At 33.1% G+C, this 18,182-nt stretch overlaps 2 protein-coding genes across 2 annotated transcripts in view; both read right to left on the bottom strand.

The window, feature by feature from the left end:
* Positions 1-2,773, bottom strand: part of LOC123532221 (uncharacterized) — a 139,759-nt gene extending 136,986 nt beyond the window's left edge. The window contains exon 1 of the mRNA XM_053517156.1: positions 2,746-2,773. The gene's annotated coding sequence lies outside the window, so the exon portion shown is untranslated. The remainder of the gene's footprint in view (positions 1-2,745) is intronic.
* The window catches only part of LOC123532217 (uncharacterized), a 138,586-nt gene that overhangs the window by 99,959 nt on the left and 20,445 nt on the right, over positions 1-18,182 (bottom strand). The gene's annotated exons all lie outside the window — the stretch shown is intronic.

Genomic DNA, 18,182 nt, shown 5'->3' with positions numbered 1-18,182 from the left:
CAAACATTTTAAAAAAATCTGTTTTCAAATCTGACCACTTCATGTATTAAAACGAAAATAATTTGTACATGTTGCTATTGTCAGCTTACATAAAAGTAGTGCAATTTGCGGACAAGGTTTTTCTATGATGTGTGTACCAAACTGCCTAAAATTGTAAGACAAGCCTCAGACTTTAAAGTGAACAAGATTTGACAACGATCCAAAATTTGTTTCAAAGATTTGCAAGTTTAAGAAGGTTTAAGTTATAATACTGGAATTTATGAAATTACGCGCGCTTATCTCACGGTAAAAATTTGGGTGGAAACGTAACTTTCCACACGTACGTAATTGTATATTTATCAATTAAATTTAAAAAACAAAAAATTTGATTTATCACGATATATGCAAATAGTTTTAGACATCTTGAAACTTTGGGCCCACAGTATTTCCGCATACTGGTCCGGGAAAATTAGATGTGTATAGTGATTTCCTATTAGGTGTAAACTAACCAAATTTTGATTTATCGATGTTTTATATACAATAGAGAATTTATGCAGGATGTTTTTTAAAAACACAGTGAGAATAAATCGCAGAAAAAGTGTACACCCAAATATGTTAGGAGGTCATACAATTTGTATACAATTTTAGATAACTACGAAACAAACAAATGCAGTCGGTTGAACTTTTCGCGCGAAAACCTGTTGATTAAAATCAGAAATATCTAAAAAGTAACTTTTTTTGTATCTTAATTCTTCGTTAAAGAATGATACTTTTTCACACTTTCATAGATTTAAACTGATAATAAATGCGTATTGCAATTCCGGCATAGTAATGGACACTGACTTTACAATACTGCGGTGTTGACAGCGGAAGCAACGGTCCAGTACTAAGACATGTCTACGAAACAATGGATAAGGAGTTCTTCATCTGAAAATTACGAACATTAGTATCAGTGTCCAATATACACCTGAAAATCATAGAATTGCTATTTGCCGAGTGTACGCTTGTTTTCTATTGTCTTTAATATAAAGTAGACTTTGAAATATTCGTACACATGCATTATCTCATAAAGACTTCTTTAATGTATGTTCTCTGAAATGAACCAATAACTTGCTCAACTGAGACACCATACTTAAAAATAAATTCGTTTATTCACTAAAGATGGTTTCTAAATGCACGGGAGTCTCGTGATAGTACATGCCTTTAATTTCACATGGTTGAAGTGTAAACAATAGTTAAAATTCTTCGTTTTATTTCTCATGGAAAGGATCGACGGTTTTTGATATTGGAATGATTACAGAAGATATATGCAGTTAAAGTTGAAAGTTGATTGTTTTCTACAGGACGTAAAACTGAAACAAGTAAGCACTTTTACTTTTTTCAACAATTTCCCTCAGGTGAACTTCGACGTTGTTTACAAAGCGAAATCAGTTTTGTGTCATCTTGAAATGCGTTGTTCGGCTGAAACGTATAGTTCTCGGAAAAAGTTCTAAAATTGTTTAATTTTGGGATTTTTGTTTTATTTATAAATTCAACACAATGTGCAATATTTCCAGTATTTGAAAATGAATGAAATTGAACTTTATTTTAGAAAAGGTTCCGATCTTTAATTAATATTTTGCCAGCGGATGCTTACAAAGTTTAAGTGAAACGGCTTTCTTGTCCAAGAGAGGTGTGTAAAGCGAAACACTATCATAATGCGTTTATTTTTTAAATGTAAAGGATTGGTAACATATTAAGGTGATAGGACAGTGCAAAACTACACTAAATGGATATCTCTAACCATGAATAAGGAGACATATATATTTCAGTAAAGAAATCTGAGGTAAAAGAACAAGCACATATTTAAATTTCCCTTGAAATAAACATGGCGGCAAAATATTTTAGAAAAACTGTGCACGTGTTTAGCGCATTAAAATGTTTAACGACATTTTCTTGAAAAAGTAACGTTCGTATGCACTATTTTTGGCATTTCTTGATTTGAAAATAAATATTTTATAGAAATTTAGATTGCATACGATACCAAACTTTTGCACCAGAAATGTTCACTCATTTTCTTCCAAAGCACTGTGGAGATAGGGTTCAGCGTAACTTTCATGTTCGCAAGTTTACCTACAGATATATCTTTTCAACTTTTATCATATAATTTTTGTGTCCTTGCATTTCGAAAGCTGTTTTGAGGATTCTGATTTTTCTTATGAATTTCTAATTTTCAATTTGCGGAGGTACTTAAACGTTGACTTTTTTAAGTATACAAGACATAAGTCAAGTTAATTTAAATTTTGTCTGTAATAGATAAAGAAAGTAGAAACATCGATGTTTTTAGGCCCAAAACAATAACGCGTGATAAAAAGAATATTACGTTTGTGTCAGTCTACACTAAAATAATTAATTCGTTGAATAAAAATCGGCAAAGCCTCGTAATCATTATTTTTTCACTCGTTTAATCAATATAAAATTCCACATTTAATACCCTCTATGTATTTTTAAAAAATGTCAAAACGTTTTTCCTGCCCAAAACCCCATTGTTTTCTCTTCCAAAATGCAATTGGGATGAAGCAGAGAAATTAATTTGATATTTTAACAAAATTTTATAGCCATTTAGAAAAAAAAACAATCGAAAGGTTTGAGATTCTACATAGTGTACGTGTAGAAACTTATAATACTTAATACAAGAGATTTTAAACTTTCTCTCACACAGACTCTACAAATATATTTATGTTTTAATTGCGTTAACTACACAAGCGATAAATATAAAAACTCTACCTTTTTATTTCGTAATTCCAACTGAAAGCGAAATTAAGAGGAAGAATGTCGTTTTCATTCGCCTTATTACGACTTTTTCATTTTTTATTGGGCCCGAAAGTGAGTGTTGCAATATAAAACGTACGTGAATTTGTAGTTTTTTTTCTACAGCAAGTTTTCAATTCTCCACGAGTTATTTTCGTTTGTCTAGTTGTTTTTCTAATGCCTGACTGTAAGCATTTGGGCCTGAATTAAACCTTCAGGGAGATGAAATAAAATTGTTAGTAATATGAAAGTCACGATTTGTGCAATGTTTGCAAGATAAAGGGCCTTTATTTGGTTACAACTCACAGACAAGAACAAAAACTCCATTTACAAGCTTTACCGTTTCACTTTAGTTATCAGTCCAGTTATACTCACTGCACTGTGAGGCCCAAACAACTCCAGAAGACAAAACGAGCTGTGAGGCCCAGATCACTCCATAATCAGCTTTATACAAAAGATAAAAGGTAAAGGTAGATTTCCCGGATGCACAGAGCACCCCACAGCTATAGAGCCATGCATCACAAAGTAGGCCCACAACCAAAAGAAGCTATAACAGGAAAATATCGTAGATCTTACTGTATGGACACCGCAGTAGAGAAATTGCAATGTGAGATCAAGAAACATACCAAAAGTGTCAGTAGACAAATCCTACAGGAGAGCCAAGTTCAACCTTTAATCTGCAAACAGTGCAAGTTGCAGACTCGAATTGATTGGGTCTGTTTGTGAGCAGTAATGAAAAATGCAACACTACCTACGCCCCCTAGCACCGGCGCAAGCCGTACTGAGAGGCCAGGGTAATGGACTGGCCAATGTATCGTGTTTGGGTGTGCAAAACAAGTTCCAGCTGATAGTCACTCTGGCGTGGTTTCTTCAGTAAGGACTTTCAACATCAACGGAAGAAGAGGTTATCACTTTACTTTTTGGGGTCTGTACTCTAGGATATTTGATTGATCTATAAAAATGTGTGGCGGCAGTAAATGAATTTTTTCGTATTTTGAATTAGTGTTGGTATTGTTCCTATTCCAATTGGGAATTTGATGTTTCTGTACATAATAAAGTTTTGCTTAAGCCGGTACTGGGTTATCGTGAAGGGTGTTTCATATTTCACAACCTCTTGGAACAGAAACAAAACAAACCGAGAATGCTATTATTTTCCTTGGTTCCGTTCTATATTCGTACTGATATATTTAAATAATAGGATCTCAGACTGACATGCTGTACGTATTAGATAATGATTTTATCAAGCTGTAGTGTAGTTTAGATCAACGCGTACATCAACTTTATGATATGATTTTGCCAGTGAGTCTTGCTGTGTTACGTTGGCATAAAGGAAACATGTGAACAATTCTATTTAATTATTTATTGATTTATTTAATTATTTATGATTTAATTGGTTTATTTATTTCTTTATTTATTGCAGAAAATAATATCGCTTGAATAAAAATAGTTGTTCGTGATTTTCTATTGCAAAAGAAAGCAAAAAATAATCACGGAAGTATGTGTATTTTGTCTTGGTAAAATACATCTTTGTACAGTACTCAAGAATAGAAGCGTGGTATTATTTACGAAAGTGGTATGTACTACTATCTCAACATTCCGACTGACTATCTTGAAATGTCGATTAAATTCAAGACATTTCGGCGCTGACCCCTAACCTCACCCTTCACAAAAAATCTTTTCTTAATGATGAAAACGACACTACTTGCGACAACGCTGGAATTCAAAATAATACATTCATTTTGGTCTTTTTCATAGGACTAACAAAGTTGGTTCTTACTTGCATTTTCTTTAAATGACAAAAAATATGTAATTGGTTGCAAACACTTTTGGAAGATTCAAAGATATCATTCCTGGCATATTGAGCCATATTTGACCACGATACCAGATTTTTATTAATTTTAATATTGGAGATTTTTTGCAAACTGGTCACAACAAACAGGAAGCCCATCTTATGTCAATCAGGAATGACTGTTCCGCATGCTATCAAGATCTTTATCATATTCGAGCACAAAAACATAATTAATTGAATTATTTTGTATATAATTCCAAATTACATTACAGAGCGCAGACTGTCTTTTTAATCATTTCATCAAATTACTTCTTCTCATTACTTGTAATTAGCAATTCAGTGCGAGTTTAATGCTTTTAATTCTAATTGCAACGTTACAATGAAAATTTCGAATATGTATAGAAATGAAGATTTAATATGGAACAATCGGACAGCAAATGTGTGAAGGAGTTTATTAAAACCAAAAATAAAGTTCAATTTTGTCAGATATTTTATTAGAAAGAACGATTATTACAAAATATCAATGAGCCTATTCAACAGTCTGCGACTCGTCTTGGATAACAATGTGCAGATAACTTCATGTAACCATGATATTGGAAAAGGGTCTATTGAATATAGCGATTGTGTCCAATATGATAGGTGTATGTTACACCTTCTTTATTTTCTTTAATTTGCGATATGTTCAGTTTGTGGGGCTTGCATACTCACTTTCATACCATTACCGAAGAATTACGAGATATGACATTATTGCTTTATTCTATCAAACTCCAACACAGTGTTACTTCACCTTATCGGTACTGTAGACACTGCCATTTAGTTATATTTTTCTTTTGTTTTAATTTTTGTAACAAAACTTGTATCTCAATAGTTATATATTAAATGTACATTGCTTGTTATACGAGCACAAATTATAAAGAAAAATACAGTAATACCAAAATTACTTGTTTGTGTGTCTTGTGACGCGCACCTAATAAAATGTAAACAATTAAGTTATTTGACTGTGTGTTTTAGTACGGACAGAGAATTTGACGAATCGTATTCTGCAAAATATAGTTATACTGAATTATATGGTTGTGATATAAATGTCAATTAAACTGTAGATTATGGCAAGCATTTTATTTACAAGGCGTTGCCAAGCATGTCGCCCTTTCAGGATCACATGGTTTTACCATCGTCACATGAACTGATTAGTGATTGACAATATTCCTGAGTGGGGGTTTTCATTTTATACGCAAAATCTGAATAATTGTGGTAAAATATAGCAGTATACACAGTTTTTTGTTTCTGTAGGGTAAACTATACTGAAAAGAGATTGACTGAAAACACATTTATTTAGGGATATCCTGAATTGTCCACCTTTTCGCTACTAGTATAACTGTATCATACCACTATTATCAGAATGATTTTCAGGAATTTCGTGTGGCTGGAAAAAGTAGGTCAATAGGTTTTGGTGGGTCTTTAACAGACAAAAACAGTACTGCATGTCTTTCTCGTTCTGTTGTACTTTCACGAATAACTATGACATTACGTGCATATTAACAGTTTTTAACTGTCTCACTAAAATTCTTTTGGTATTATTCTTCCTTACAAAACCAACGTTACACGTATATTTAGTACACCAACATTTGAACCAAAAACGAAAAAGTAAGACTTTTCAACGCAGGATTTGACTTATCAAAATAACAAAAAAAATGCAGGTCTTTTCTGGAAATATCGGAATTTAAAGTTAATTTGTCAGTCTCAACGTTTACTGTGACACCACCAAACAACATTCGACTATGACGTCATCATCGCCATCAAAGTTGCTGCATTGTCTTCACTGTCCAAGCCAAGCAAAGTACAGTCCACGATGAAATAAATAAAAAGATATTTATCAATAGTGTGCTTCTAGGTCTTCAGGTTCATATAAGCTCTTTTGAAGACAAGCATCTCCGGTATAGCAGAAATAAAAGGTGAGGCCCCTGATAAAATAATGATGGATATTTGCGATGCCATCAAATCTGATGTTACCATGTCTAAAACTTAACCTGACATATGTCACGGATCAGGTGAATCAAAATTGAATGATCCCATATTCGTCCTAGTTAAGTTTGCGACATATTGAGCTCACCAAAAGCTTTTCAAAACGCGTTCCTTGGATACCGTGATCACCTAACATCTGAATGATAACAACTACTTCTAAAAGCGCGAAGTTTATGACGAACGATAAACTGTCTGGGGATATGTGACATGCAAATCATGTATTACTGGTGTTGCATTATATTGATTTGGGGTAAGCTCTTGCTTGATTTTGCTTGCAATTTATGTATAATTGTTTTATAAGACCATTTCAATAATGTAGGATATGCGTGTGCCTTTTAAGAGGTGCTATTCATGCACATGTATTGTTACGTTACTCTACAGCTATTTGGTATATGCGTTTGCATTATGTGATATGCAATTCATGCATAATTGCTGTTTCATAAGCAATCCTTTATTTGGCATATGCTTTTGTTTTTTATGTGAAATGGGACTAGAACAGGTACAAGATGTAAAAAATAGCATTACCTGCTACCCAAAGTGTAATATCCCTATTGAATTTATCAGTTATTACTAGACCCATCAAAAATGAAACAACTTGTAGACTACATTCTTTTCTCCTCATGAACCTGTTCTATCATTCCACTTCTTAACATCAATACTTGTAGTGGAATTGTATCTCTTGTTGACTGTTGTTTCTCTTTCAATGGACGCACGAGGTGAGAGATACAATGTATGACGCATTTTGAAAGAAATCGTCTACATGTAGCAATCACGAGATGCTTTCGTCTGCGGTCTACATGGAGTATCATCATATGCGTAAATGTCTTATTTATCGTTCATTTGCATATATTATTCACGTTTTGGTTATTATCAGTTTCACATACCCACGAAGTTTCTTTGCCCAGCAATAATCATTCATTATCCGAAAAGCGTTAAGTTTCAATTATCTTCTTTCATTTGCTGCACAGTCTTGGCATTTTTGGTCTTACTTCATATTGTATTATACATAGTGTATTCAAATCCTGGCCAAGCCAATTCTCTATCAAACTCTACTTCCTCTAATATGTCACTAGAGTCTATATATCATTATAAATATCTGTTATGCGAGCATCATTATTTAGTACGAAACTCGAAGTGTGATCTCCCCTATGGCAGAATTCCGCGAATTTGATATCCTGTCTTTTTATGAAATTTTTATGAGGTCTTCAGGTCAAATATGGCCCCTTGCTGGCTTGGAGGGGGTAGGGGGTAGAAAATGCCGGCTGTATCTTAATGCAGAGGGGTTAGACTCTCCGAAAAATAGAGCCGCCCGTTTACCGTCGGCGGCAACCCGTAAGCCGGAGAGGAGGGTCCTTGGTGTTAAGGTACCCCATATCACCCCGGGGAGGTGATGCATCATTGATTACATGTATGCGTTCCCTTTTCGGTGTGTGGGTGCCAATCCACATGTTTGGCCTCTAATTCGGTCTAGACGTTTTTGGCCGTCGTATTGGCCCGATACGATCAATCGGCTATTCATGCCAAGCCCTAGGAAATGTCACTTTAATTAGCATACATATTATTCTTTATGTAAAATTGCATTTATGTTTTCATTTCTACATTGTAGAATTATTTGTGGCTTTTTTGGCAAATCAACGTTACACAAAATCAAATGCACTATCCTTCTATTGTCATATTTTACAGCGTTTAGCAAACTTCATAGCACGGTCACACAAAATTATTGAACTCTCATTGCACTATGTCTCGGTAGCCTAGTGGTAGAGCGTCCGATTTGAGTGCGGGAGGTCGTGGGTTCGATCCCCGGCCGCGTCATACAAAAGACGTAAAAAATGGTACTAGTAGCTTCCTCGCTTGGCGCTCAGCATTAAGAGGATAATGCTAGGACTGGTCAGCCCTGTGTCAGTATAATGTGACTGGGTGGGGTATCATGTCACGTGTCTAAGGCGTGATATTTCATTGAGGCAGCACTATAAAGTTGGGCATTGTGCTCACTGCTACAAGTAGACACCGTCGTTTATATGACTGAAAAACTGTTAAAAAAGACGTTAAACCCGAACACACACACACATTTCAGTTTCTATTTCTTAGAAGGCGGTAGCTATGGGTCAGTTGGTTGGGTAAAGTAGTAATCCCTTGAATCCCCTTATTGCATTAAAATTGCAAAATACCTGGCCGAGTATATCACTACAATATCCCTAACCTGTATGAGCTGGATATCCGCTCTGTTTACATGTTCCCTCTTGTTGGACTCCGCGGCGGGTGGAGGTTGCGAGTGACGAATTTTAATCATTGAACTTTGGAAAACTAAAAAAAAAACGCCCTTTATCCCGGGAAACGAGTCTAACGGAAAGGGAAGGTGAGACTTCTTCTCGTGGGCCTTTAACATAAAACATTTCTTTTTCCACGATTTTTTAATTCATTTAAATGTCGAAAAAACTAAAAAAATTGACGAGCATCTCACCTTTTGGGGATCAAAAAAAATTCCTTAAATTGTTTTTGCGGGGGATGTAGAAAAAATCAGTCAAACAATTTGTACGGGGATTTCTCTTTGAAGTTGATAGAGCAGCAAACGCACAAAATCTACTTGGTATAACATCATTATTTAACCATCCATGTAATTGTATTGCACACCGTAGTCTGAATTCCTTAAGAAGGGTTATTCGATGCCCTGATCCTGTAGTGTATCGGGGAAAAAATGGAGAAGAATTTACTATTTCAACTTGTCACTGCGGGCTAGACGCTTCAAAAACCCCCAAAAGTTTCAGGAAAAGAAATTAACACCAACACTATTTTTCAAATTTTTTGGCATTCCATTTCCCCTTTCTTTTTTTACGTTGGCTTTCTACGTAAAAAAATTTAATTCTCTTACCCAGTCCTTTTTAATGTAACAACTGTTTTAAGTTTGGGCACAACAAGAACTGTAAAGGTGATAAAATTTGCCCAAAGAACGGCCAAATAACTATTCTCATGAACATGACACCCGTTTTAGTTTCCCTAAAGGCTAGAAAAAATTTCCCAAATTGTTTATTGTTTCTTTTCCCCGGGATACCGACCTATTTTCATTAAAAAACTAACGAAACCCAAAACAACAAGTTATGTAAAAATTCCAATTTTCATGGGGTGAATCAAAAACCCAAACAAAAGAATTGATTTAAAAATTTCGATGGGTGTGCAAATGGATGTATTAATCCCAAAATTCCCAAAAACCCTTTCCCCTTTTGATTTAAAACCGGGGTTGACGGGGGAATGACGATGATCCGCCGTTGTCTCCCCCCGCCCAGTCTTATTTGCACAAAGGAAGGGGGGGCCCCCACCTCCGAGTAAAATGCAACACAAATTCTATTGTTCAATTTTTTGTCGTCCAATTTTTTTTTCCCTTTTTAAACAAATAAAATTTTAAATTTTAAAAAAAAATTTTCCAGGGGAATTAAAGTTAATTTAAAAAAAATTCTCCTTTTTCCCCAAAATACTTTTCCCCCTTTATGTGCCTTAGTAAAAAACCTTTTTAAAAGGGAAAAACCGACAAATTATTCCCCCATATTACTCAATGTATAGCTTTTTGATAGGGGAATTTGTTCACGGGAAAAATTTGTTCAAAAACCCAAAAAATTTATTCAGTCTTTTGCTTTTTGGGGGAAAAGGTGTTTGTTTCAAGTTCACATCCATTGTATTAGTTGTGTGTGTTAAAAAGCTGGGGGGAATTTTATATTTTTTTAAACCCAATTTTACCAAACTCTTCCTTTTTCCCTTTTCCAAAATTTTTATTTTTTAAAATATGACCCCAAAAAACCCCCCCCGGGGGCCCCTTTTTTTTTTTTTTAAAAATAGAAAAACTCACCCCGGGAGTTTTTCCCCTTTTTCCACCCTACAGGAAAATCTCTACCTATAGGAAAGGGAGATCACTGTTTTGGGGAAAAGGATTAAAAGAAAAAAAACTTTTGGTTTTTTTGTCCGTTTTCTTTTTTTCTAAAGCATAAATTGAAAAATACTTTTGCGGCTTATCTTTTCTTTAAACTTTTAAGTGAAAGCAATAAAAAATTCCTTTTATAAAACATTCACCAAAAAATTTTTTTTGTGCAGTAAGATGCGCAAAATTCCCCTTTTTAAAAAGTTAAAATGCTTCGCCCAAAATTACTTTCTGCTCCTTTTTTTTCGCCCCAATTTTTAATTTTTTTCTTGAAGTTCTTGACAATCTTTTTTTCTTTTTCCACATTCATATTTGTTTTGTTTTGATTTTAGCAGTACCCACAAGTGGGGCTTTTCTGACAGCAAACACTAGAAGTGAAAACTATTGACAATTTTTATTGAAAAGAAACCCCTCTGTTTTTTGGGAATGAAAAATCAAAAACATATCTTCTTTCCTGAAACGGTAACTATTTTCCCTTTTTTTGGGAAAATTTTGTCAACCGAAAATTTTTCTTGTTTTTGAAGGGAAAAGGGAATTGTACTAGATGACTTGCATGGCGTGACCTTTTTCCCAAATTTAAATTTTTAAAAATTTAATCTATCTGCCTTCAGTCCCCCCCCCATATTTTAAATTTAATAAAACTGTTTGGAAGAAATTTTCAAACTTTTATGTAAAAACGGGTTTTGATTTAAAGAATTTCAAAAATTTGTTTGATCCTGTTGATCGCGTTTTTTATTTTTTTATTTTTTTTTGGGCCCCAAACCCCCCCCCCCCCCCCCCCCCGAAAACTTCAAAAAATTTGGAAAAAATAATAAACCTTGATTTTTTTAAAAATTGTCAAACCGTGTTCGAAAAATTTGAGCGGCTATTAAAAGATCTTTTAACGCCCCAAAAAGCAATTTTCTTTTATTTAAAGTTTTGAGGAAAAAGCTGCAAAAAACTTTAAAAAAGAAAAGGGGAAAAGTCGTGGAATTCTTTACGTTTCTAAACTTAATGTGGGGGAGTCGTTTAAAAAACCCTTTGGATATGTTTCGTAAAATTGGGGAAAAAGGGGAAAATCTTCCTTGTTTCTCATCTCACAAAACAGCCGATTTGTTGCATCTACCTTGACTTTTGGGGGAAAATATTTCAAAAAACTCTTCTTCAAACGATTATGATAAACGATTTAAAAAAATTTAAATCAACAAAAAAAAAGAAAACGTTTTTTTTTTTTTTAAAAAAATTGATGAAAATTGTAAAAACCCTTTTTTTCGGTCGGGGAATTACTTGTCCTCTGGGACAAATGTCTGATTCTGCAAGGTGGTTTCCAAAACAAATTCATTACCCATTTTAAAAAAACACTTCCCAAAAAGTTCAATAGACCTCCTCCTTGAAATTTACTGTATAACAGGGAAAACTGGTTTTTATCCAAAATTCCTGGAGAAAAAGCTATAGTTATTCCCTTCCCAAAAACCCCGGGAAAGAAAACACAAACCCCCAGTAATTATAGAAGTTTGTCCTTACTAGTTGTTGTTTTTTTCCTCTAAAGAAATGATTTTTTTTTTAAAATAGTTTGGTATATTGTTTTCTCAATGCCGGGTTACGAATTTAAAAGCGTTTTTGGGCAAGAGCGGCAAAAAATGTTTTATTTGTTCAAATAAAAAATTTTTATTCCTGATGCATTTGTTAAAAAAGGGAAAATCTAGGGGCCTCTTTTTCGATTAAAAAATGTTTTTTGGACACTACATGGAAATTGGTTTATAAATGCCCTTGACGGTTTTATTTTAAAAGGTCGTCTTCCAATTTTTAATATACTTTTTTTAAATCGATCGCTTTTTAAAAAAGTGCGTTTTTGGTTTTCCCTTTTCCTGACCCCCTTGGCAAAAACCCAGGGCGTTCCCAACAAGTTTCTTTTTTATTGTTACATTTTTTGGGCCCACAAAATTTTTAAATATTGAAAAGGGGGTTTTTTTCCGGCAGGGTTTGTTCACTATTTGTCGTGATTTTTATAGGTAATGGGTTAAAAAAATATGCGTACAATTAAAACGCCAATTACAGCAGTGTTTGAAAAATTTTTAAAAGTTAAAAAATTTGGGGCCCATAAATTAAGGGTTTTTAAAAAATTTAAAAAAGAGTGTCCACTTTTGCCCATTAGGGAAAACAACACTGTACCCTGGCTTTTTTAAAAAAATGGTACAAAACATCCCCGTTGTTGCCCCCCCCCCCCGGAGAAAATTTTTGGTGTTATCTTTGATAAAATGATTTCTTTTTTTAAAACATAAAAAATTTTACCTGAAAGCCAAACATTTGAAGTTTTTGGAATTTTTTTAAAGGAAATTTTAAAATTCTGTTTGGAGGGGTGATTGAAAGGTTTTTTTTGACTTTTTTCGCTTTGTTTACCCCCAAGTTTCTTTACGGTTGTGTTGTTTATGGTTCAGCAAAAAAATTTCTTGGTTAAAAAATGTTAGATCCCATCCATAATCAAGTTCTTTTGTATTGCTTTTGGGTTGTTTTAGAACATAATTTTTGTTGAAAGCTTGTTTTGTCAAAACAACGGCTTCTCTTTAACACCCCGGTAAATTTTTTCATTGCAAATGCTTTGAGAATGGCTTCTAAAAAAACTAACCCTGCTCTTTTTTAAAACCCCAAGTACTTCGTTTTTCCATATGAGAAAACCAAAACAAAAAAAACCGTTTGGTTTTCGCTTTAAATTATTCTATAAATTGAAACTGATTTTAAATTTTCGATGAAAATTAAGGGGAAAATTTTAAATTTCCCGGGATACCCTTCCAGGACCTTATTTTCCCCTTTCAATTCTTTTTGGTTTGAAAACTCCCTTTAGAAAGTTAAAATTTAAACCTGAATTTTTAAATTTAAAATTATTTTGAAAAATAAAATTTAACGTAAAAGGGAAATTTTTTTGAATTTTAACAGCGGTTCGAAAGTGTTTTTAAATTTTGTTGACTTTGTTTGCGGTCGGGCCAAAATTTTTTAAATCAAAATTTAAAGTTTGCCAAAAAACAAACAATTTTTTCCCCCGAGGAAAAAAGCTGTTGATTTTGCATGAATTTATATCAAAAATATAGTAAAAAAAAGTTTATTATTTTTCTGACTCCCCCTTTTTTTTAAAATTTTTTTTTCTTACCGAAAATGGGAAAATTTCTTTTTTTAAAAATATTCTTTTGGGGGGTTATGCACTCCCTTTAAAAAATTTCTATTTTTTTTTTGTTGGTTTTCCTTGTCATTTGGTATTAAAGGGGAAACGAGGATGCTGTTTACTGCAGCAAAGAAGTCTCTTTCACCACCACTTTTAAAATTTTTGAATTTACCATGTTGTTTTTAGGCCAAATTTTTTTTAAATCATCTTTTTTAAATGGCCCCCGACTTGGAAAAATTTGCTTCTTTTAAATTTCACTTCTGATTTTAAAACCAAATTTTTGGGTAAATTTGGCACCAAGGGAACAGATTTTTTGGAGAAAGGGGTCTTTTTCTTTCTCTTTTTGGGTTTTTGGTCTTACCTGTTTAAACTCTTTCTTTTTTCTTAAAAAAGGTCAACCTGAAGGTGTACCCCCCCAAAAACCCCTTTTTACCATTTTAACCAAAATTAATGGGACTGTTTTGGATTACGTTCAATTTTTTAAAGGGGTTTTGGGTTTAAAAAAATTTTTTAAAGTCGGAAATTATTTTTCCTTTTTTAAAGGGCAGATAGGAAATTTTTACAAAAATTAAATTATATTTTTTATTCACAATTTTTGGGTTTTTTTTTTTTTTTTTAAATTTTGTTTTTGAAAATTTTTTTTTTAATATTTTAAAATTCATTTTTCATAAAGGGTTTTTTGGTACGTTTTTAAAATTTAACTTTTTTAAAATATAACTTCTTTCGGCGATTTATAAATATTTTTGTGTCAAATTCGCCGAAAAACCGCTCGGTCAAAACTTTTTTGCTTCACATTGAACATTTCAAAAAAAACCGGGAAAGGAATTACGGGGTTGATGATAGTCAAGGGGGTTGTTACAAGGGAAGACTCAAACTTAAAAAGGCATCGGACGAAATTTCTAGGGGTTTCCCAAAAATTTTATAAAATGTCACAAAAAAAAATTTTTTGTTATATTTGTTTTTTTGGAAACTCTAGCAAATTTTCGGGTTAAAAATGTGCAATGTTTTATTTTTCAGTGAAAAAAGATATGCTTTTTAGGTATCCCTTTTTTTAAAAAAAAAAATTTTAAAAAAAAGGGAATAAATTTTTCCCAATGCGATTTTTGTGTTTTTATTTTTGAAACCTTTTTAAAAAATTTTAACGGAAAGGGCCCCAAAAATTTAAAATTGGAAACAAACCGTTTGGTTACCAATTTGTACTTCAGTTCTTTTAAACCCAAAGTGCCCTTGCAACTGATGCATTGATCAAAGCCTTTTGTTTGTTTTCAAACTTCTTTGTTATACTGTATTAAACCACATGCATTTCCTTGTAAAATTTAATGCCCGGGGTTTATTATGGTAAAGAGTTTTTGCTATTTACATGTATTTTAAAATTGGCTAGCAAAACAGCTTAAATATGCTTTGTTTTAAATTTTGAAATTTCAAACCCACTAAAAAATTTTAAAATAAAACTGCAACTGACAACCGGAAGAATATCTTTTTTAATATCATGACGAATTCATTTTTCGAGTTTTTTTTTTTTTTCATTTGACGAATTTTTGATTTTAATGCAGGGTTTTCCCAAAATTTTTTTTTGACAAATTGTTTTTTTAAAAAGGAAAAGGAAAAGGTCTTGTTTATTTAGTGTCACCCCTATTGAAAGGGCCAGTAAATTTTGGTTTTTGGGGGACACCTTTATTGGGGCGTAAAATTCCCATAAACTCTACCCTTTGCGGGGCCCCCAGGGGGTTTAAAAGTCGGTAAAATTCTTTTAAAATAGCTCGCGGCTCAAAAAACCGGGCCCTTTTCAAAAGAGCCCAAAGGGACAAACACCCCCCGGCAAAACGCTCTCCTGGGGCTCAAAACCTTCGACCCCCCCGTTTCCCCGGGCGGACGCCTTAACCACTAGGCCACGGTGCCCGGCTTTTTTTATTTACTTAGTGTTTTTATTGAAACACGTGCAATAATTTTTCAAAAATTTTTTTATAAAAACAATAATGTACTCAACCCTTTTGGGCTTTTTTTTTTAATTTTTGAAACATTTTCCCCCTTTTGTGCCCAAACCCTTTTTTTTTTGCGAACTTTTATAATATTTTTTTTAAAAAGGCATGAAAAATTATTTTGTTGCGTCACTGGGGGGGAACGATGTTTAAAGGGGAAAAAAACTGGAAAAAATTCTTGTTTTTTTTTTCAAAAAACTTGTACTTTTTAAATAGAATAAAACCCAAAAATTGATCTTTTATTTTTTTCTTACGCCCCTTCGAGTCGGGCCCTTGTCGTTTTTCACTTATTTGGTTAGGCAATTTTAAAATTTAAAAAAATGTCCGTTGCTTTTCGGGTGTTGTTTTAAATTTCTGAAGGAGCTTAAAAATTTTCTTAAAAAATTTGGTGTTTCGGCCTTGAAATCTGGAAATGTTTTTGATTTCACCCCTTCGTTAAAAAGGTAAGGTACTTGAAAGATTGGGTTTTTTAAAACAAACATTCTATTATCCCCCAATGGTTATGCTTTTTTAATTTGCCAGTCTGGGTTTGATTCCGGTTAATTGAATCTTTTTCAGTTACAGGAAAATTTTAAAAGACAAAGAAGTACATATGAACAAAGCGTTTGAACGCGTGTGTCTACAAACTGAAATGTACTGGCAGAAGTAATAGCCTTTCGTGTTGGCTGTTCATCGTATCTCTCCCATAGGAAAAAAAAAGGTTTTATTTCGTTAATTTTCTGTTTGCCACAGGTTTCAACCCTTGGTCCTCTCAACATAGGAAACAAAGGTAGTTATCCCCGGGTCCCAAAATTAAAACGGGAAAATTACGTTCGAGCCCTTTGTCCCAAAGGGTTCGTCCTTGGTCCTCTCCATTTAACCCAAAGGGATTCAAAAAATGACTTTTTTATTAATATAAACCCCAACGTTCGCCTTTTTGCTGTTGAGTCTGTATTTGATTATTGACGATTCCATGTCAGTTACAGAAATTATAAACTCTGGTCTCATTAAATATAGACCGGTTATATTCCCAAGAATAATGTCAGCCCTTTAAAATTTTTTTCCCAAACATAAAAGTTTTTTTGGGATGTTTTTAATAATCTTTAGTTACTTATAAAATACAGGGAAAAGTCCTCAAAACAAATCCAAACCAAACTCAGATAATTAGATGATGATTAATTGAAAACTTCCTTTAGATTTTGTTTAAAGCAAATTTATTGTAAATTTATTTTTAAAATGAAAAATTTTTAAAGAAATATTAGTTTCTTTTTCTTTATTCAATGGCTTTACATTACATGATTTAAACGGGTGTAGAAGCATTTTATAAATACATTGTTTTTAATTGTTTATGAATTTCGAGAAATTATTGATGTTACCCAAGTTTTCCCCCCTTTCTGCATTTAACATAGGAAAAACATTTTTGTTTTACGAATCCCCTATAAATTTTTTTTTATTTCGGCTTTGAGATACACTTTTTTGTGTTCATTTTAACCCCAAAAACCCGGCCCGGGGTTTTTTTTTTTGAGTTGTGTTTTTTTAGTTTTGGGTTTTAAAAAATTCTATGTTCTGATTTTTGCACCCCCCCCTTTTTAAAAAAGGGGTTTAAAAATTTTCAAAACGTTGCCAAAACCACCCATTACAAAAAATCTTAAAATATCTTTTTTTTCGGGTTTTTTCAAAGGGAAATTTATTTATGCTTTGTATACCGGGAACGCACCATCCCGGAATTTAGTACACAGAAAACACCCAAATTTTTTTAAATTATTTAACTTTAACGTGAAAATAGAAATCGATCCCCACTTTCTTCTTTTCCCTTTAAAAAAATAAAATCTCTGGGCCTATTTATTTTGAAATTTCAACGTGGGCTTTTTTTTCTATGCCCCCCGATCGTAAAACAAAAATCTTTTTACAACAACGATATAATCAACTCATCCCCTTCCGCTTCGTCATGTTTTTGCTTTACTTTTCACTTCTCGGGGGCTGCAAAAATTGTAAAAAAAGTTGACAGAAAATTTTAGTGTAAGTTTTTAAAGTTCCCATGTCAACTTTCTCGTTTTAAAATTTTAATATGAAAAAAGCAAATTTTTTTTTTTCTAAATGTTTTTGGCTGTCATTTTCAGGGAAATTTAAACCCCCGGGCCCCTTTTTGGGCAAACACGGTTTAATTTAAAACAATTAAAACGGAAAAGTCAATGCAGGCGCGTATCAAGAGTGGAAGCACTTTTTGCAAGTTGAGAGTAAAGTATGGTTAAATATGATATCTAATGAAAAGGCAGATGAAAAGATTTTATAAGTCTCGGACTTTTCGTTTTCGACTAAAACTGTTTCGGTGGTTTATTTTTGTCTACGTTGTACCCAAAACAGCATATCAAAAACGTTCACCAAACGCTTCCTCACCGAATTTCTTTTTTTTGTACCGTGTTTTCAAATTTGTGCAGAAATTTGGAAAAATTTTAAAGTTTCCATGTTTGAAAATTTCCTTTTTTTGTTTTTTTTTGGATTTTTAAAAAAGTAACGTTTTTCAATTTTTTAAAGTTTTTGAAAACCCCTTTTAAGCTTTTTCCCTCATTCTGATCGGTTTCTCAGGCTTTCGAATGGACT

This window comes from Mercenaria mercenaria, chromosome 11 (assembly GCF_021730395.1).
Source record: "Mercenaria mercenaria strain notata chromosome 11, MADL_Memer_1, whole genome shotgun sequence".
Lineage (NCBI taxonomy): Eukaryota > Metazoa > Mollusca > Bivalvia > Venerida > Veneridae > Mercenaria > Mercenaria mercenaria.
Note: the sequence above shows the minus strand (reverse complement) of the source record. Positions and strands in the feature narration are given on the sequence as shown.